Source organism: Oryzias melastigma, linkage group LG13, assembly GCF_002922805.2.
Source record: "Oryzias melastigma strain HK-1 linkage group LG13, ASM292280v2, whole genome shotgun sequence".
In the NCBI taxonomy this organism is placed as follows: domain Eukaryota; kingdom Metazoa; phylum Chordata; class Actinopteri; order Beloniformes; family Adrianichthyidae; genus Oryzias; species Oryzias melastigma.
In genome coordinates, this window is record NC_050524.1 from 29,440,292 (window position 1) to 29,449,951 (window position 9,660).

At 37.1% G+C, this 9,660-nt stretch overlaps 1 long non-coding RNA gene across 1 annotated transcript; it reads left to right on the forward strand.

Moving 5' to 3' along the window:
* Window positions 1–7,600: 7,600 nt before the first annotated feature.
* On the forward strand, window positions 7,601–8,009 carry LOC118599516. Its single transcript, XR_004948908.1, has 3 exons — window positions 7,601–7,701; window positions 7,783–7,808; window positions 7,888–8,009. It is a non-coding gene; the product is annotated as an uncharacterized LOC118599516 (long non-coding RNA).
* Window positions 8,010–9,660: the final 1,651 nt, after the last annotated feature.

Consider the following 9,660-nt stretch of genomic DNA (forward strand, 5'->3'; position numbering starts at 1 on the left):
CCACATATAAACCACACTATGCTCATTTGTAAGATGACAGTTTTAGACTCCTAAAACAATAATAGGCACACCCAATTCTTTTTTCTCCCAAAAACTTTTCATAGAACAAATTAAAAGTTGTTTCCTTAAAAAAAAAGAAAAAATAACAACATAAAAAGTTTTTCTTTCTTTTAATTCAGAACAATAGACTGCAAACTTTTCATGAAGACTGTCCCTCTGTGCCTTTATAAAAGCACGTGCTTCCTCCTAAATTAAATAAATACAAGAGCTCAGCAATTTCATAGTTTCATCTATGATAAACACCTACTCTGGATTATAAATATCCTCGCAGTTATCAGGATATTTTTGATCCGCTGTTCAGTCAGCAAATGCCATTTCTCCATGCAGGCTCACTGTGAGTGCACATGTCTGTGTGTGCATAGTGGACAGGTGTGCTTGTCACTGCAATCCCCTCATGGGAAATTCCCATAGCACTTCCAGAAGCAAAAAAGTTTCATACAAGCATTTTGAGTTGTTCGTGTGACGAACCGTTGGAGTCACGTGACTGAAAAAAAACACATGTCAGTGCAGTGGGCCGACTACAGAGCGGGGGTGTGGTTTTGGGTTTTTGAAAACACATTCAATGAGAAAGACACAAAACGGTTGGTGACGAGTCAAGATGGACGAGGTCAAATGAATTGTACAAGCTCTAAAGAACCACAGCTGAGAAGAAGCACCTGTCGACCGTCACAAAAAAAATACACGTCTGGTGTGAACTGGAGGTGAAGTGGATTCCACGGACACTTCGCTAAGTGGGGCTTCCACGTGCGGTGTGAACCCGGCATAAGGCTCCAATGGTCCTAATTGGCTTTCTTCAATGACACAGAAATACAACTAATCCATGTTGTGTTGAAGTGCATGAGGTCAAAAGACAAAAACTAATATATTGCACCGAGTGCATGGTGGTGTGGGGTTTAAGCTCTTGCCCAGAATAAGCACAGATTTTCCACTAACACTCCGAATGTCTTTTTACTGTCCAAAAACCTGCTTATTAGGTGAGTTGATGCTTCTGAATTGTCATTTAGATGTTAGTGAGTGTGGTTATTTGTCTATATGTGCCCCTGAATGAAGCTGGTATAGGAACTGACTCAATCACCCTCACAAAACCAAATGGACTTTGAGAGTCAAACTTACTGTGGCAGAATTAGGTTCCTTACTAGATGTTTTCTCGCCACCATTTTGTATGTGTTGACCTCAGATAAGCTCTTAGGTAAAGTTCCTGTTTGAAAACTGGGGTCTGCTGCAGTTTTAGACTAAGACTCAATAGTTCAGAAGCTCTGTAGCTTAGTACAGATAAAACCACAAACCTGAAAAGGCTGCCTTAATGAAGCGAACACTTGAGCCAGAGCAAATCAAAGCAGACTGCCTCACTGCAAATAGATGCAACGACCACAGCATGGGAAACTGTCTTCATTTTGATAAGGATCATATGTTTGTCTCTAAGCAAAATAAAAAATAAAGTTCAATTTGTAGGGAATATTGTATAAATGTTGACAATAGAGTCCAAATTCTACTGTTGAGGTTTTTATATAAAAGTCACTTCATCACAACTTGTGCTACATAATAAGCAAAGACTCATTGATAAATACTACAGGTCAGAAACATTTTAAACAGAAGGATCTCTAACAATAATGTGTCTGAAAGCTTCAGTTGTATCTTCTCATGACATAACTTCTCACTACTAAAACAATAAGAAGTTGTGGCATCGACGTGTGAATTATGAGGATGACGGGCCCAGTCGCGTCACTCAGTAGACAAGCCACCTCCTTACCTTCAGATCTTTGTATCTGGAGCACAGTTCACTAGCAAGCACTGCAAGGTGGAGTTCTGCTCTACACACAATGGTGAACCTTACCGTGGTTCTGGCTTCACTCTGCACCCTCAGTAAGTACTCCTACATTTACTTTTCAGCTCCTTTCATGCTTTTCTGTGTGTAAAGCATTCATGATTCTCTGGTTGGATTGCTCTCAGAAACTGTTTAGTTTGCTGGATTGAAATTTCTCTTTTATATTTCAGGTCTGATCTCTTTTTCACTCTCTGAGTTTCACACAGTGAAGGTTCAACTTGAAGGAGAAGTTACACTGCAGTGTTCAAACTTCAGCACCTTAATTGTACATATTATCTGGTTCAAACTGAACGATGGACCCAATGCTACTGTCATCTCATCAATGTTCACTGCAGACGTCAACGCCACGATGAAGAATGGATTCAAAGATAGATTTCTAATGACGTCCAACATCACGCATGTTTTTCTCAACATCAAAAATGTGAATTCCTCCGACTCTGGACTGTATTTCTGTGGAAATAACAAGAATGGGGGCCCAGTCATTGTTGGTGCAACATGTCTGCAGGTTTATGGTAAGATCATTCAGAAAAATATCAACAAATTTTTACTAAAAGCTCCTTTAAATAACAAGTAATTTATTCATGTTTTTTTCACTATTCAGAAGTGTCCAGATTACCAGATCCACAGACCATAATTCTGGGGAGCATTATTGGTTTTCTTGTGATGGTCATCGTCATGCTGTTCATGAAAACCAGGTCTTGTCCAAAAGGTATAAATTGTTGAATTGATAAAAATTAAAATTCTTACAAACAATTTTTTTTTAAACATTTCATGTTTACTTATTTCACCTCCAGCAGAGATACATCTTAAAGAGGTAAATAAAAACATTTTATCCCAAATAGTTGGGAGAAATTTGCAGTTGTTTAACTTGTAACTTTACTACATTACAGGACCTGGATTGTGATGCAGTTGTCAGTTTCCGACGGAACAGGATAAGAGCTGCAGCAGAGAGCGAATACAAGTCATACGTAGTTTATGCAGCCACTAAGTAGACCCACTGTCCATCAAAGACAGCAACTCCTACCTAAACATGTTTCCTCATTAGTATTACCAAAGAAAAAAAATATATATAAGGAATCTTTGGAAAATATTTTTTGCTAAGTATTTCTTTCTCCAAACAAATTGCATTGAGTATTGTATTGTAGTCCTTTTTGCATCGTGGTTCCTTCTTGTATACGATCTGTAACAGTTTCTTATTTGCTTTTTAAGACATCTACAAAACATGAAAATTGATTTATCTAGTTGGACTCCTAACACAAACTGTTTCTGTTTTTGAGCCGCATGCACCTTTATCAAATGTCCAAAACAATCTCTTAATAATAAACCAACAACAAAAAAACTTCTGAATTATGGTGTCAACACTTCATCACACATCTGGATCTGAAGAAACAAGAATTTGATTTTGGAAATCTGCTGAACAATAAATATAATGTTCTTAAAAATGTATTTTCTTCTGACATGAAAGTAGCAGAGGTGACATGTTAGACCAGATGCTCTTGACTTCACGTGGACTCACAAATGTACTTTTTAAGTTTAATATCTTTAGATGAATCTCAGCTCTGTTGTGCGATTATTCAACCATTTCTCCTACGTTTGAGAAACCATAAACATTTTCCTCATTTTGGTTCCTGAATTTGAATATTTTCTTTTTCACTTTGGAGGGAAAAAAAAACATGAATTTAAGACTCAAATTTAGTAGTTTAGACAGTTTTAGATTTTTTATTGCCAACTTTGTCATGGCTCCCCTAGGCCACGCCCCGCAGCTTGTCAGACTGANACATGTTAGACCAGATGCTCTTGACTTCACGTGGACTCACAAATGAACTTTTTAAGTTAAATATCTTAAGATGAATCTCAGCTCTGTTGTGCGATTATTCAACCATTTCTCCGATGTTTGAGAAACCATAAATATTTTCCTCATTTTGGTTCCGGAATTTAAATATTTTCTTTTTCACTTTGGAGGGAAAAAAACAGAAGAATTTAAGACTCAAATTTATTAGTTTAGACAGTTTTAGAATTTTTATTGCCAACTTTGAAATGATCCAATTTATAAGTTAAAAAATCCAAACATTGTGTATATAAAGAACATAAAATGCACATATATCAAATAAGAAGAAAACAAAGTTATGGAAATCATGAAGTAATTAGAAAATGTAATATTCCCAATTATTTTTATGGAGAATGTGTTTTAGCTTTGAAAAAACTGTTCATAAATGGATCAAATCAATAAATATTCTTTCCAAACTATCCTTATTTCCTTTCTCTTTTGTATATTTGTAGCATGTGACCACACACAACTCCACTGTTAATATTCACACACATATTTAGCCATTCTCTGCTATTCTCTGCTCACAGACACACACATTGACAGATCCATATAGACACATGCACATAGTTATCTGTTTTTCTGTGGCACAGGGGACTCTAAAAAAACATCAAAATGTTTTAGTAAATCTTTCTTAAACTACAAAGTCGCATTGCGTGATGGATTGCCGGGGCATCACTGCTACTGTAGACAGAAGGCTCCTGTTGTGAATTGTATTGTGCTTTGACTGTGAAAGAGTTGAATAAAGTTTGACTTATCAGAATGTTTGTTTCACTTAATGGGCTCTATAGTAGAAAAATACTTCACTTCTTAAAATTAATATTACTTACATTTTCTACAACCAGAGAGCTGCAATATAAAGATCAAAGAGCCACATGCAGCTCCAAAACCTCAGGCTGCAGACCGATCTGAAAAAGAGTTCTAAACTCCTCCTACCACTGCCTTAGAGGCGGTCTAGGATGCCCAAATTTGAGTCGAGCCCCATTTAGTAAGAACTCTACAGTCAAGGAAGAGGAAGTTGAATAATGTGTGTATATCTGATATACACTAATATGTGTGTATAGCTGTTGGGGGGGGCGGGGGCTTTGACCCTCAGGCAGACTAAGGGGAAGATGTGACGTCAGCTGTGGTAACATGATGTGGCTTCATCATACTGCCTTCCAGGAGAAGTGAAGCAAACACACACACACACACACACACCGCTACACAAAGATAGCGTTGAAAGCATTGTTAAGGTGCTGTTTGCTACTGATCAACATAGATTGCTCCCACAGGCCATCACACACCAACAAGATAACACCACATATAAACCACACTATGCTCATTTGTAAGATGACAGTTTTAAACTCCTAAAACAATAATATGCACACCCAATTCTTTTTTCCCCCAAAAACTTTTCATAAAACAAATTAAAAGTTGTTTCCTTTTTAGAAATAAAAATAACAACATAAAAAGTTTTTCTTTCTTTTAATTCAGAACAATAGACTGCAAACTTTTCATGAAGACTGTCCCTCTGTGCCTTTAAAAAAGCATGTGCTTCCTGCTATATTAAATGAATGTAAGAGCTCAGCAATTTCACAGTTTCATCTGTGATAAACACCTACTCTGGATTAGAAATATCCTCACAGTTATCAGGATATTTTCGATCCGCTGCTCAGTCAGCAAATGCCATTTCTCCATGCAGGCTCGCTGTGAGTGCACATGTCTGTGTGTGTGCATAGCGGAGAGCTGTGCTTGTCACTGCAATCCCCTCCTGGGAAATTCCCATAGCACTTCCAGAAGCAAAAAAAGTTTCATACAAGCGTTTTGAGTTGTCTAGGTTTGCGTGACGAACCGTTGGAGTCACGTGACTAAAAAAAAGACACATGTCAATGCAGTGGGCCGACTACGGAGCGGGGTGTCTTGTTTTGAGTGTTTAAAAACACATTCAATGAGAATGAGGCAGAGAGCCGTTCTTCACATGTTAAGATGGACAATGTCAAATTAATTGAACAAGCTCTAAAGAACCACAGCTGAGAAGAAGCGCCTGTGGACCGTCACAAAGAAATACACGTCTGGTGTGAACTGCAGGTGAAGCGGATGCCGCGCACACTTCATTACGCTGGGCTTCCGCGTGTGGTGTGAACCCGGCATAAAGCTCCAATGGTCTTAATTGGCTTTCTGTAATGACATCGAAGTACAACTAATCCATGTTGTGTTGAAGTGCATGAGGCCAAAAAAATTAAATATATTACACCACAGTGCATGTTGGTGTGGGGATAAACTGTTGCCAGATAAGCACAGATTTCCCCCTAACACTCTGGTGTCTTCTTACTGTCCAAAATTTGCTTAGGTGGGTTGATGCTTCTGAATTGTCATTTAGATGTGAGTGTGTGTGGTTATTTGTCTATATGTGCCCGTAAATGAAGCTGGTATAGGAACTGAATCAATCACACTCTCAAAACCAAATGGACTTTGAGAGTTAAATTTGCTGTGGCAGAATTAGGTTCATTACTAGATGTTTTCTCGCCACCATTTTGTATGTGTTGACCTCAGATAAGCTCTTAGCTAAAGTTCCTGTTTGAAAACTGTGGTCTGCTGCAGTTTTAGACTAAGACTCAATTGTTTTTTTTTGTTTTTTTTTTTCAAAAGCTCTGTAGCTTTGTACTGATAAAACCACAAAGCTAAAAAGGCTGCCTTAATAAAGCGAACACTTGGGCCAGAACAAATCAAAGCAGACTGCCTCACTGCAAATAGATGCAACGACCTCAGCATGAGAAACTCTCTTCATTTTGAAAATCTAAAATAAAGTTCATTTTTTTAGGGAATATTGAATAAATGTTGACAACAGAGTCCAAATTCTACTTTTTTCATATAAAAGTCACTTCATCACAACTTGTGCTACATAATAAGCAAAGACTCATTGATAAATACTACAGGTCAGAAACATTTTAAACAGAAGCATCTCTAACAATAATGTCTGTGAAAGCTTCAGTTGCATCTTCTCATGACATAACTTCTCACTACAAAAAAATAAGATGCTGTGGCACTAACATGTGAATTATGAGGATGACGGGGCCATGTTGCGTCACTCAGTAGACAAGCCACCTCCTTACCTTCAGATCTTTGCATCTGGAGCACAGTTCACTAGCAAGCACTGCAAGGTGGAGTTCTGCTCTACACACAATGGTGAACCTTACCGTGGTTCTGGCTTCACTCTGCACCCTCAGTAAGTACTCCTACATTTACTTTTCAGCTCCTTTCATGGTTTTTTCCATTCATGATTCTCTGGTTGGATTTCTCTCAGAAACTGTTTAGTTCGCTGGATTGAAATTTCTCTTTTATATTTCAGGTCTGATCTCTTTTNCTTTCATGGTTTTCTGTGTGTAAAGCATTTATGATTCTCTGGTTGGATTGGATTGCTCTCAGAAACTGTTTAGTTTGCTGGATTGAAATTTCTCTTTTATATTTCAGGTCTGATCTCCTTTTCACTCTCTGAGTTTCAAACACTGAAGGTTCAACTTGAGGGAGAAGTTACACTGCAGTGCGCAAACTTCAGCACCTTAATCGCACATATTATCTGGTTCAAACTGAATGATGGACCCAACGCTACTGTCATCTCATTAATGTTAACTCCAGACGTCAACGCCACGATGAAGAATGGATTCAAAGATAGATTTCTAATGACGTCCAACATCACGCATGTTTTTCTCAACATCAAAAATGTGAATTCCTCCGACTCTGGACTGTATTTCTGTGGAACTTACAAGGATGGGAGCGCAGTCATTGTTGGTGGAACATGTCTGCAGGTTTATGGTAAGATCATTCAGAAAAATATCAACACATTTTTACTAAAAGCTCTTTTAGATAACAAGTAAGTTATTCACGTTTTTTCACTATTTAGAAGTGTCCAGATTACCAGATCTGCAGATCATAATTCTGGGAAGCATTATTGGTTTTCTTGTGATGGTCATCGTCATGCTGTTCATGAAAATCAGGTCTTGTCCAAAAGGTATAAATTGTTGATTTGATAAAACATAAAAAAAATCTTACAAACAATTTTTTTTAAACATTTTGTTTTTGCTTATTTCAGCTCCAGCAGAGAGACAACTCAAAAAGGTAAATAAAAACATTTGATCCCAAATTCCTAGTTGGGAGAAATTGAAGTTGTTTAAATTGTAACTTTACTACATTACAGGACCTGGATTGTGATGCAGCAGTCAGTTTCCGACGGAACAGGATAAGAGCTGCAGCAGAGAGCGAATACAAGTCATACGTAGTTTATGCAGCCACTAAGTAGACCCACTGTCCATCAAAGACAGCAACTCAGACCTAAACATGTTTCCTTATTAGTATTACCAAATAAAAATATATATAAGGAATCTTTGGAAAATAATATCTTGCTAAATATTTTTGTTTCTAAACAAATTGTATTGAGTATTGTATTGTTGTCCTTTTTGTGTCGAGGTTCCTTCTTGCATACGATCTGTAACAGTTTCTTATTTGCTTTTTAAGACATTGCGAAATGAGATAAAAAATTATGTTATTGAGTTGGACTCCTAACACAAACTGTGTTTCTGTTTTCTGAGCCGCACGAACCTTTATCAAATGTTCAAAACAATCTCTTAATAACTCTGCTTAGTAATAAACCAACAACAAAAAACTTCTGAATTATGGTGTGAACACTTCATCACACATCTGGATCTGTAGATACAAGAATTTGACTTTGGAAATCTGCTGAACAATAAATATAATGTTCTTAAAAATGTATTTTATTCTGACATAAAAGTAGCAGAGGTGACATGTTAGACCAGATGTTGTTGACTTTACCTGGACTCACAAATGAACTTTTTAAGTTAAATATCTTTAGATGAATCTCAGCTCTGTTGTGCGATCATTCAAACATTTCTCCGACGTTTGAGAAACCATAAATATTTTCCGCATTTTGGTTCCGGAATTTAAATATTTTCTTTTTCACTTTGGAGGGAAAAAAACCAGAAGAATTTAAGACTCAAATTTATTAGTTTAGACAGTTTTAGAATTTTTATTGCCAACTTTGAAATGATCCAATTTATAAGTTAAAAAATCCAAACATTGTGTATATAAAGAACATAGAATGCAAATAAATCAAATAAGATGAAAACAAAGTTATGGAAATCATGAAGTAGTTAGAAAATGTACTATATTCCCAATTATTTTTATGGAGAAAGTGTTTTAGCTTTGCAAAAACTGTTCATAAATGGATTAAATCAATAAATATTCTTTCCAAACTATCCTCATTTCCTTTCTCTTTTGTGTATTTGTAGCATGCGACCACACACAACTGCACTGTTAATATTCACACACATATTTAGCCATTCTCTGCTATTCTCTGCTCACAGACACACATCGACAGATCCATATAGACAAATGCACATGGCTAACTGTTTTTCTGTGGGACCGGGAACTCTAAAAACACATGAAAATGTTTTAGTAAAACTTTGTTAAACTACAAAATCGCACTGCTCTGTGAGTTGCTGGGGCATCACTGCTACTGTAGACAGAAGGCTCCCGTTGTGAATTGTATTGTGCTTTAACTGTGAATGAGTTGAATAAAGTTTGACTTATTAGAATGTTTGTTTCACTTAATGGGCTCTATAGTAGAAAAATACTTCACTTCTTAAAATTAAAATCACTTACATTTTCTACAACCAGAGAGCTGCAATATAAAGATCAAAGAGCCACATGCAGCTCCAAAACCTCAGGCTGCAGACCGATCTGAAAAAGAGTTCTAAACTCCTCCCACCACTGCCTTAGAGGCGGACTAGGATGCCCAAATTTGAGTCGAGCCCCATTTAGTAAGAGCTCTACAGTCAAAGAAGAGGAAGTTGAATAATGCGTGTATAGCTGATATACACTAATATGTGTGTATAGCTGTAGGGGGGGCGGGGCTTTGACCCTCAGGCAGACTAAGGGGAAGATGTGACGTCAG